The 12,030-nt window shown below is 43.6% G+C and overlaps 1 protein-coding gene across 5 annotated transcripts in view; it reads right to left on the reverse strand.

The window, feature by feature from the left end:
- Positions 1-3,945, reverse strand: part of CNOT2 (CCR4-NOT transcription complex subunit 2) — a 55,021-nt gene extending 51,076 nt beyond the window's left edge. Inside the window, exon 1 of one of the 5 annotated variants that reach the window (XM_081878426.1) lies at positions 3,599-3,945. The gene's annotated coding sequence lies outside the window, so the exon portion shown is untranslated. Of the gene's footprint in view, positions 1-3,004; positions 3,143-3,598 lie in introns of those variants that run through there. The other 4 variants (XM_081878425.1, XM_081878420.1, XM_081878423.1 and 1 more) reach the window with 4 other exon arrangements.
- Between the last annotated feature and the right edge of the window lie 8,085 nt (positions 3,946-12,030).

A 12,030-nucleotide genomic window follows, 5' to 3' on the forward strand; every position in this document is an offset into this window, starting at 1 on the left:
TGGGAGTCTGCACTGAGAATCAGCCTCCTCCCACCCGCCTGCTCCCCAGTTCCATCAGCAGGAGCCTCCAATGGATTGCAGTCCCTTTCATTTATAAAAAGGCCAGCTCTGAATCCAACTCTATGCATAACGATGGACAATATCAATCATTATGTTATATATTAGTAATTCCAGAAAATGTCACCTACTCCATGCAACTTTTAGTTACTCGAGTTTAACAGGTAAGTTGTTTGTACTCAAGGTTACAGTATTTAAACGGTTCAAAATTTTGTGCAGTGAATCCATACACAAGCCATACACCCATTCCTTCATCACCATGGAAAACCTAACTTTACGGTATAAAGATATCCACCAGAGACATCAGAAGACCTCTGCTTCAGTTACATGAGTATCTGACAACTTTTCGGGGAGCATCATTGAAGTACAACTTTTTGAGCTTAAGAACTACTCCTGATAATTACTAACCATTTTCTGCAGTTACTTTAGTACATAAATCTAGACGTCATGTCTTGCTTAAAATGAGAAGAAACCTCGAAGGCAGTGGTTTTCAACCAGTGTGCCATGGCTCCCTGAGGTGTCTTGAATGATAGTCAGGGGTGCTGTAGGCAACACTGGCCTCTGTCCCTCTTTCCTTTCTTCCCTCCTCTGATGCCCTCTTGCGCCTCTGCCTCCAAAAGACTTACACAACTGTTTGTTACAGCACCCCTGGCTACAAGCTCCTCAGGTGAATGGTGCCTCTGGGGCTGGCCAGGGGGTGCTTCCCAAGTCCTGCAGGGCAGTGTGAGAAGGCACCTCTCTTTGGGGCGGAGGGGCAGCTCAGAGAATGGGGGCAGCAGCTGCAGCTGCCCAGGACTCCCAAGGATAGGGGATAGGAGGCTGAGGGAACACTCCGCAAGGGAGCATGTTTGAAAAGGGGTGAGGGGCTGCTGACTCTGCAGGCAAAGGGTGACATAACTGGGCTCCTAAGACCCACAGAAAGAATGTAGCTGGGTCAAAGGAGCTGTGGACTCAAAAAGGTTGAAAACCTTTACTCTAAGGCATAACTAATGGTGATGGATGAAAAAATTTCCAGTGCTTTTTCTGTGGAAAATTTCCCATTTAAGAAGCCCATCAGCAACAATATATGGATCCCGGTTGCAAAAAATATTAGGCAAGTTTTTAGCTTTTCTCACTAAATACAAGTAAAATAAACAGTCTGTAATTAGATCAAACTTTATGACATCAGAAAAATTACTGATGAAATTATCCCCATTTGCACACATAAAAATTCTAGAAAAATATTCTATTCAATTTCTTTCTGAGAAAGCCACATCACTAATATTTTATCAACAGGAAGAAGAAAGTCATGATCTGTAACAATTTTCTGAAGTCACTGAAGTAGAAGTTCACCCTCACAAACAACTATCAGAGTAGCTTTTAGAACTTACACTACATGGACTTTGGTAGAATCTATGCATATCTCATTAAGAGCTGAATACCCATTTCTGACTTATTTTTTTTTAAAGGTATTACCTGCTTGACATTTTACGGCATACTGTATTAGAAATCTATTGGTGGGCATTAGTTATACAATTTTCATTATCCAGCCTTATCAGTAACATTTGCTCTTTATTAACTTTCCCTTAAAAATGATTTTTTCTTAAACAATGGTATTTAAAAGATTTCCCTGCACACATTCATGGCATCTTTAAGATCAAAGCTGAAAATTTCTATTTCAGGGACACCAATGTTTGTTGTTGTCTTTCACCAAATAGTAAATGAAGTGAACAGTGTTTTTAGAAATGATTTGTGCTTTATGATCAGATGTATTATTTTGTGTATTATATCGAAACAGCTTCTATGTAGTCTTTTAATGTTGATTACTCTGTGTGTGTGTGTGTGTGTGTGTGTACAGATTAAATTAATTACCAGCAGCAAAAGAAGACTGACTTTCCACTCCCCTCCCCAAATATTTCACAAGTAATTAATGCTCAGTATTACTCCCACCATAAGTTTTTTTGAAAAACAAACTGTAAATTAGGGATTGAAACAATACACAAATTCCAAGTAGAAAGCTCAGCAGACTCACAAAACTGTTTCTGAATCTTACAGCCTATACCTAAAATCTAGATGCCAGCAGGCCACACAGGACCAAAACAACCAGCTGCCTGGGATGCTTACAACTCTCCTATAAACTTTACAAGAGCATGTTAAGTTCTACAGTATGGTACTCTGGAATGCCACATCGCATATATTAATTCAAGAACCACCATGCAATTGTACGAATCACCATGATATTTGCTTAAAAAGCAGGGGCTAGGCAGGGGAAGTTTCAATGCACCCACTGTGTTCTAACATGATCAGTTTTGCAAGTTGTAATTTGCCAGGGCTGAAAGATGTGCTACATACAAGGCCTCAACTTCGAACTTTTTTTAAAAAAAAAGCAGCCAGGTATCAAACTCCTTAATGGCCCAAACCATCTCAGTCTCATCAAAAACCTCACTCCTGCTCACTAAACGTTGACAGGATCGGCCACATTATTACACACAGCTTCAACGCGAACAAAGGGCAGCCTTGCCACTTCCTCCAGGGAGCTGCTTCTCCACCCCACCCCCAAATGCAATGTTACTATTTACACACACACACACAAACAAACAAACACGTTATCAGTTTACCGCGGGGGGACTGCAGTGCACGCTCCCGAGCGAGCAAAACAAAAACAAGCCCATCCACGCAAGAAAGACCTAGTCCTGGAAGAGAGAGCGCAACCGCTCGCTCGCAAGTTTGTTCTGCAAACCTCGTCGGGGGCCGGAAGGAGACTCTTCGCAGCCGCTGGGTCGTACGGCTGCAGCGAAACACCCCCCCCTCCCCACACACACACCCCCCCCAGCAAATGCAAAGGGACCCCCCCCCTTCTCCATCCCGGGCCTTCCATCCTAATAAACAGGCCGCCTCCCGCTTGGGAGGAGAGAAAGACGCGAGGCGGCGGGAAGGGGCAGAGAGCTCTGCTTTGTCGCTTCCTTACCCGGAGCCTCAGGCATCGGGGGGGACGCGGCGCTCGCACCCGGGTGGCCTAAAGGGGGGCAGCAGCAGCGCGGGAAAGAGGGAGAAGAGCGGAGGCGGGCGCGACTAGGCCGAGCGGCGGCTGGGCGGGAGGCGCAGGCAGGACCCGACCCGAGTCGGCCGGCGGCGGCGGGAACGGAAGCAGCGGGCCCAGGGGAGGAGCGGCCGGGCAGAAGCAGGACGCGGCCCTGACGGGCCTCCGCGGTGCCGCCTCCCGCGGCGGGGCTTCCCACCCACCCCCTCCTTGCTCCGGGCCGGGCCTCGGGGCTGCCTGCTCAGAGCCTGCGCGGCGCCTCGCTCGCCCTCCTCCTCCTCCTCTTCCCCTCACGCATCTCTTCTCGCCCCCTCCCTGCTCCTCTCCCTCAGAGAGAGAGAGAGAGAGAGACAAAAGCAAACGGAAACCGAGCGGGATGAAGCGGGCCTCGGCCAGCCCGAAGCGGGCCGGAGCCGTCGGGAAGGCCTCCCCCGGCGCCCGCCAGCTCCCCCGGGAGCTGCCGAGCTGGGCCGCGGCGGGGGGGAGAGGCGGCGGGGGGAAGGAGAATCGGGCCGAACTCACCGCATGAATTTTCTTGTCCCGAGGATCCAAGATGGCTGAGCACCCTGCACGGAGGATGCTGGGGGAGCGACCTTTACCCTCTGACCCCGCCGCTGCCGTCGTGACCTCGCCGTCGTCGTCGCCGTCGCCGCCCGGCAGTAACCGCGGGACCAGCGCTCGGTGCCGGCCTGCAGGCGCCTGTCGCCCGCCAGAGCCTCTGAGGGGGGAGAAACGCGGCCTGGCTTCTTCGGGCGGGCGCGGAGGAGTCTCGCGGCGCGGAGCCCGGTCGGCGGGAGGCGCTTGCGGGCCCGAGGAGGAGGAGGAGGATGGCGGCGACGCCAGGCCCCGCTGTGGAGAGAGCGGCCTTGTGGGAGAAGAAGAGCTCCCGAGACATCCGGGGGAAGCGGGGCGGGCGGGCGGGCGGGTGGGGGGAGCCGTTATTTACACGCTGGGAGGGAGGGAACCTTGTACACACGTCCTTGGGAGAGCGAGTTGTGGCGCGGGGGGTCGCAAGAGCCCCTTCATCTGAGCCTGGAGGGAAGAGGCTCCTTTCTCTTCCCGACCACCGAGGCCAGGATAGTCCCCGGTTTATTCCTACTCCAAAAGCTACACTCACCCCCCCCCCACACCCGAGGTGATGAAATTCCTATACGAAACTAGGGGTTTGAACGCACCTTGTCACGTGGGATGGCCTTCCACGCGTGTTCTGTGTGGCACGTAGACAGGGCTTCCCCTGTGGTGTCTTTTGGGTAAGGATTTGGCCACTTGCGAAGCAGGCCTAAGAGTAGTACTCGTTTATAGTGAAGGGGAATGGTTTAAAGACAGGGTTTCTCAAACTAGCGTCTCCAGCTGTTTTTGGACTGCAACTCCCATTATTATTATTATTATTATTATTATTATTATTATTATTATTAAAATTTGTAGATTTCCCTTTATCTATAGATCTCAGGGCAGTTCACAATTTAAAGTATTAGCACAAACATGGTACAAAAGCAGAACCAGTGGTCAGGGATGATGGGAATTGCGGTCCGGAAACAGCTGAAGACCCAAGTTTGGGAAACCCTGGTCTAAGAGATAAGTCTATAGGATAACTTGCGACACAGTAAAAGTGAGTGGTGAGCAGCGGCTTCATGGGAGAAGGTGTAAGGACAAAGTGGGGTTAGAATCAACATTTTTTAACTACCATAGCCGCGGCCCCACCCCCCAAAATAGTTTATGGCCCGTTTCCACATGATACTATAAAAACCAAAAGCAGTGTGCCTATGAGGCATTGTACTCCCCTGCCATTGTTATGTCCTTTGCCCCTTTGCATAAAGTGATAGCGTTTGAGTGCAGCACCGCCTGGTCTGTGGAACTGGTGTGCTAGCACCTGGTGCTCCAGGTTATATGAGGCACCAAATATGTGTAACACTGGATGGGTAAGTTCTTGGTCATCTACCAACATGTTTAAATTGACATACACACGCCCTTGTTCCCCCTTACAGAGAAAAGGTGGAGCAAAGAACGGTAGCCAGTAACAGACCATGGCACCTCTTAGAGGATAAAGTTTTCTCATTTTCCCATGTGGGAAAATATATAGGAAAGTTCCAATAACAAAATTTTGAAATGGAGACATTAACAAATCATCTTTTCCCACAAACCTGGCTGAAAGTTCATGTGTGCAGCACTTTGGTGCCAGTATGAAGGTAAATCTTATCCACTGAAAAAGAGTGGGGCAGAGGTAATCTTTTGTAATCCCTATACTCCCAACAGCATATGCTTAGTTTGTTGCCCTGAACTACCATTTATAGTATTTTCCATCTCTTGTTCTGTATAAACTTTTAAAGAGTAATATATCAAAAATGGTCTCAAGGATTTGTTTTTTTAAAAAACAAAACAATTATGTGAAATCCATATTTATAAAGAAAGAGCAGGAGCATATTTAAATTTCACATTTCAGGGCATAAATTAACTACTGTAGGATCTAATACAGGTGACAAGGTGCAAAATACAAAACTTAAATCTGTTCATGCAGAAGATCTAAACATACTTTGAAAGAAGTCCTGTTGAGTTAAGTGAGATCATGTACCCTCTAAAAAGTGTGTTTAGGTTTGTGTCTAGATTTGTGATTTATTTGAGTTTGAGTGGTATAATTATGTTTACATCAGAACTTTTGTATCTGATTAAAAGCCATGTCATACATACAGATAGCACCTGCATGTAGGAAATTCCCTGCAGGCCTCAGCCAGGTGCCAAATTGCAGTTTCATCTTCTCTTGCTGTGGAACACATGATCTGCCAATAAATGCTATCAATGTAGGAAATATGTGGTTTTTGAAGTAGCTCTGGTGCATAGTGATACAGGGAAACTCCACTACAGCCCTAGACATTTGGGGAAGTTCTCCAACTGTTGCCTTCCCATCCAGAAATGAGAATGATATTCATTTATTACAATGACAATTGTGAAACAAATCTAACATGACTTTTATAGAATATTACTGCACTAAAGGCGTGTGATTTAGGTAGAATTTTGCAGGCCATCTGGATTGTCCATCCATCCAAAACTGTTTAACCATGTATGTGTATGTGGTGTCCCTACTTCAGCATCATATAACTTTTGTAAAGCTTGTCATGACAATAGCAATGTGTGGTTATTCCAGCTAATGACTTGCAAGAGTTCCTGGGTCCATAGGCAGAGTTAATTTTATAATACAGCAAAGCCACATTTTGTGCTGATCTAGAGATTTATCAAGCAGGTAGTCTGAATGTAGGCACTACCAACCATACCCACAATTGCTGCCATTAAAGATTAACTTTCTCTCTGTTCATGACTTAACACCTTGGTATAATCAGATGGTATTTAATATTTCCACTATGCATATAATTCATAGTAGCCCAGTATGAGCTGTCAGGTTGAAGGGTGCCATGGCACCACTTAATTGATTTTATTTTTCAGTAGGGTGTAATGGGATGGTTTGTGTAGGATTTGGAAATTTGGCAATAACAGTTTCACTATTTAAAGAACCCAGAAATAGCAGAGTGTCGCAGCACATTTTCTGCATTTAAGTAGGATTTACCTACGCCATTGGAAATATTTTTGTGTCCACTTCCTTCCAAACATGTAGAACTGAGAGGTTGTAGTTCATTGGTATGTTTTGCATGGAGAAGGTCCTAGGTTCAATCTCTGACATCTCCAACTTTTGTAAAATAGGTAAGGTGATTTATTAAAGTTTTAAAATACTAGTTTATTCCCACTGAGTAGAGCAGGATTTATTTAAAGCATTTTTCATTGCTCTTCAGCTGAATGGGCTCCCAAAAGAGACTTACACAGGATAACAAAATGGTGGCAGTGATGACCACAAACCTGGAAACCACAAGAGAGGAGAAGGCTGTTGCACTAAGATCCTGCTTGCATGGGCATCTGGTTGGCTGCTGTAAGAACAGGATGCTGGACTAGGCGAACTGCTGGCCAGATCCAGCAGTGCTATTCTTACAATCTTATTAATAACAAAGAAGACAGTTGGTTGGCTTGCACTCTATAAGACACAATACAAAACGGGGGAAAGGGGGATGGGGAGAGAAAAGGGTAAAAGCAAACTGAGGTATCAAGTCTTAGAGTCTTACAGTGACTAGCTTGAATAGAAGCTGGTCAGAGATGTGAAGACTAGCTGAACCTTGTGCAAGGATTTGACCTGAATTATACAACTTTTGTCCTCTTTTCTGGGTCAGTCCGTACAGTAGAATCTGGGGAGAATCTCCTTTCTTTTCCCAAGGACTGAGGCCTTAATAGTTCCCAGTAGGTTCCTGCCCCAGAAGTTACAGGGCTCCTCAGATGTGATGCAATTCCTAGACGAATTTCTACTGTCACTGCAGGAATTTGAATGCACATCGTCATGTTTGATGCCCTTTCACACTTGTCATATGGCACACAGACCTGGCTTCCCAGTGTGTGGCACATGTGCCTTTTGTGTAAGAATTTGGCTACTTGTGAAGCAGACCTAAGAGGAGTACCTCTGTGCTTTGCGGAGCAAATGTTTGCGGCTCAAAAGTTTCCAGGAAAGGGGCATCAACAGGTCTGTTCCACACTGTGTTGGAATTGGACTTTCAGTGTACTCTTTGGAACTCCCTCTTGTTACATATCAGACTGTATTATCTTTTCAGTGCCTGATGAAGGCCTTCCCACAAGCCTTTTAATAAGTACAGGTTTTTATCCCAGTTTTTAACTGCAATGGTCTAGAGATTGAATTTATATATGTTTTTTATTGTTAATCACTTCAGGATATTTCATAGGAAGCAATTCATAAGTGAAATCAGTAATACTGTAATCGGGATTGTGAAACCTACTTTATTTATTTATTTATTTATTTATTTATTTATTTATTTATTTATTTAGGAGTAATCAAGACTAGTCTTTTAAGGTGCCACAAGAGTCTCTGATTGTTGTTGGTGCAAGAAACTTACACAGCTAGCCCTCTGGAAATAGTTATTAGAGTTTTCCAGTTGTTTTAAAACCATCTATGCACTTGTAGAAAGCATCTGGAACTCTGCTTATTTTATTTCACCTTATTATTAAATTAAATAATCATAGTAATATTTATTATTGTTGTATACTTATCTGTACCCCACCTTTTTTCCCTGTTGGGACTCAAGGCATCTTACAGATAAAACCTAGAATTGCTAAAAACACAGAAAAAAACAATCATTAAAAACAATTAAATATTGATGAAATTAAAACTATATACATATATAAAAGCAGTTTAAAATATACACATAAATACAATAAAAATAGCATGGCACCAGCCATCAAAATAAGTAATTTGACCAGAATATAATGTGAGATTAACTGAATAATGAGAAAATCATTAACATCTCTCGTATGTTTGACAAGTACAAAAAATAAATACAGTTTTACAAAACAACGGCTATTCAATGCCGTAACTATGTAGCAGAATGTATAAAATAGTTCCTGTTCAAAATCAAGCCATCAGTACTCCGCTTGTTGACATGAGTAGAAATTTGATATAAAATATTGAGAGAAACTGACTAAATTTGAAACACTGTTACCTCAATTCAGTGAAGCACATATTCAGACAGTATGAACAACCTTGACAAACATGGAATAGTTCACCAGCTGTTCAGCCCAGAAACAACTATGTGATTGACAGTTATGCTTCCCAAGTCCTGACCCACTACAGTTCAGAGGAAGAAGCTACAAAACGTATTCTAACTTCACAACAACTGGCAGATGGTACCGGCTGCAGTGGGCTGCTGCTCACCGCTATATATCACCCTCTGGGGTGGTCTTGGTCTACTTCAGGAGTAGCTAACCATTGGCCCTCTGGATGGTGTTGGACTCCAACTCCCACCAGCATGTCCAGAAGTCACAGATGATGGGAGTCTTAGACCAGCAACATCAGTGTTTTTCAAACTTGGGTCTCCAGCTGTTTTTGGACTACAACTCCCATCATCTCTAGCTAGCAATACAGTGAGAGCTGTTCGACAGTGGAATTTGCTGCCAAGGAGTGTGGTGGAGTCTCCTTCTTTGGAGGTCTTTAAGCAGAGGCTTGACGACCATATGTCAGGAGTGCTCTGATGGTGTTTCCTGCTTGGCAGGGGGTTGGACTCGATGGCCCTTGTGGTCTCTTCCAACTCTATGATTCTATGATTCTATGATTCTATGGTCAAGGATGATGAGAACTGTAGTCTGAAAACAGCTGGAGATTGGCAAACACTGATCTAGAGATTACTAGCTAGTCACTCCTGTCTGCTTCTTTCTTGTCTCTATGACATTGGATCGAATGTCCTTCGTCCCTTGTGTTCCTGGAGCTCTGTACTGAAGTCACAAGTAAACTCCATTCAGCTTAGTGAGACTTTATTTTGAGTCAACATGTATAGGATTAGTGCTGCCAGTCTCCTGCTGAAAGCAAAAGTGCTTTCTGCTCTGAATTGTAACCTGAGGTAGGTGTCAAGTGAAGAAGAAACAGAAAGATTCACATAATGCACAAGAATAAAGTACTGAGATGCATAGAAACTCAAAGAAGAACAGGGAAATGGCGTCTCGTGTGATGATGTCTCCTAGGAAAAGGGTAGGTGAACCAGAAGTAATTTACAAATGTTGAAAAGAGCACAAGGATCCAGTGTAAGGTCAAATTGTTTACTAAACTGGGTGTAGCATTTGAGATTAATTCACAAGAGACTATCGTTTTAACTGAGCCCCACTCATCCCTTGCCATGCTCCAAATTCCTCCAGATTTCCCCCCACACAAGGAGTGGTGAACCTTAGGCCTAGGGTCAAATGCACTCCTCTGGACTACAGTGGTACCTCGGGTTACAGACTCTGCTAACCCAGAAATAGTACCTTGGGTTAAGAACTTTGCTTCAGGATGAGAACAGAAATCGGGCTCCGGTGGCGCGGCAGCAGCAGGAGACCCCATTAGCTGAAGTGGTGTTTCAGGTTAAGAACAGTTTCAGGTTAAGAACAGACCTCCAGAATGAATTAAGGTCTTAACCTGAGGTACCACTGTATTCTTTCAAGAGATGGCTGGCTGCACTTCAGAGGGCAATGTGTTCTACAATCTGGGTGCAACCACTTGGAAGTCCCTTTCACCCCAATCAGGAGATATATGGGAGTTCACGTACCAGAATTTTTTGTTTATATAGGTCACAGGACTACCTGTGGAATCTACCTTCAATATTTTCCTCAAAACCTATCAGGAACTAGATTCCACCACGCTCCTAAACGGTGTGTCCTATTGCTGCACTGCTCTTTTTAACATTTAAATGATAATTTAAACTGCTCTTACAGTCACCAAAGTCTTCTTACCAGTAGTTTAAACTAGCCTACCTGCCTTAAACCATTCCTTGTCTCATTTCCTGTGATCAGGTTAAATTAACCAGTATTTCCTCCCTCTTCTTCCTGGGATCCTTTAAAAAAATTCATTATTTCAAATCCTGAAATATTGGCCCGCATATTCTGCCCATGCCCCTCATTCCACCATCAGCACTAAATCACGCATTCTCTTTTCTCTAGGCAAAACACATTCAGTTCCTTTAGACTGGAAATCCTATTGGATTTTTCCTTTAGCCACGTGATTATTTGGGTAGAAGAAACTATTTTCAGCTTGTCAATAGCTTTTAACAAGGTTTTCCAATTTTACTAGTGACAAGAAAAATAGTGGGAGCACTGCTCCTTTTGATAATTTGAAAATGCTTCTTCTCCAGCAGTTATCATTACCTAAAACATACATGCTTTTATTTTTGTATACAACAAGTCGGGAGTTCACGTGGAAATTTCATTTTGCTGCTAGCTGCCCAGCTCACCCATTTACTGAAAGCATTTAACAGTGTTTAGCTCTGATCTCAGTCTGTTTTAAGCATCTCTTTATTTTGCAATACCAAAGTTTTATGGCAAGTGCAATCTAAATCACTGATAAAAAAAACCAAACCACTGAACAAAAGCAATCCTAGCACTGACTCAGACGAGCCTAGTGGAATGTAATTGGATAACACTTTCTAATTTGATTTCAAGCCATTTACCTTTCCCACCAATGGGCCACAAATCTTATAGCAGTTTCTTGAAATCAAAGATTCGAAAGCATTATAATAATGTGGATGAGCATTGTGGAAAACCCAAGATATAATGCAAGAAGACAACATCTTTACTAAGCCAATTAGTTTGTCAGAGATTAAGCATGTCTGGTATAATCTGCTTTTGTTCTGTCAAGGACCACCACGGTGTAAGCAGAGGCTTTGCTTATACACTGGCTGCAATTTTAAGTGGGGTTGAGCAGATATTAACAACAGTACACGCCTTACAAACCGCCACAAGCAACATCAAAGCTACAGTGTATAGACAAGACCTCGGCCATTGCCTTCTATGGTGAATTATAGCTTATACTTTTTGCCCAGAATAAAAGCATGCAATATTACAGGAGGGCAACAATCTTGCTTTGAAATCTTTTCTTTCTTTCCATTGACCAGGAGTGAATGTTTTCATCAGTATATTTTTCAGTAAAGATTAAATGTTCTTCCCCAGTGTATTCACATGCACACACAGACCATAAAAAAATATTAAACGTAGCGATGTCATTCTAATCTAAGGTAACAAAGTCTGAAACTGTCTGGCTTTTGTATATTCAAAATCAGGCACCATCAACAGGTTCATAAGGATTGCCATCAAAAAAATTAAAAGTTGTTGTGTTTAGAGGCACCCTAGGAAGATGTTTAAATTGTTAGGGCATTTATTTAGTTGCTTGCATTTATTTATTTTTCAGATGAGAGATAAACTGATGAGCGATTAGAAAAGATGTGGAGAATTATCTGAGAGAAAAGACACTCTACACAACAACACACCTAAGGGTGTTGGAAACCAGGGAGCCTAGATATAAGGCTTAGCTAACCAGAGAAAATGAAACCATGCAATATGATGCATGCTTACTCGGAAGTAAAGTCTCACTTCATTCAGCAGATCTTACC

This window comes from Podarcis erhardii (genome assembly GCF_964252035.2).
Source record: "Podarcis erhardii genome assembly, chromosome: 10".
Taxonomy (NCBI): Eukaryota; Metazoa; Chordata; class Lepidosauria; order Squamata; family Lacertidae; genus Podarcis; species Podarcis erhardii.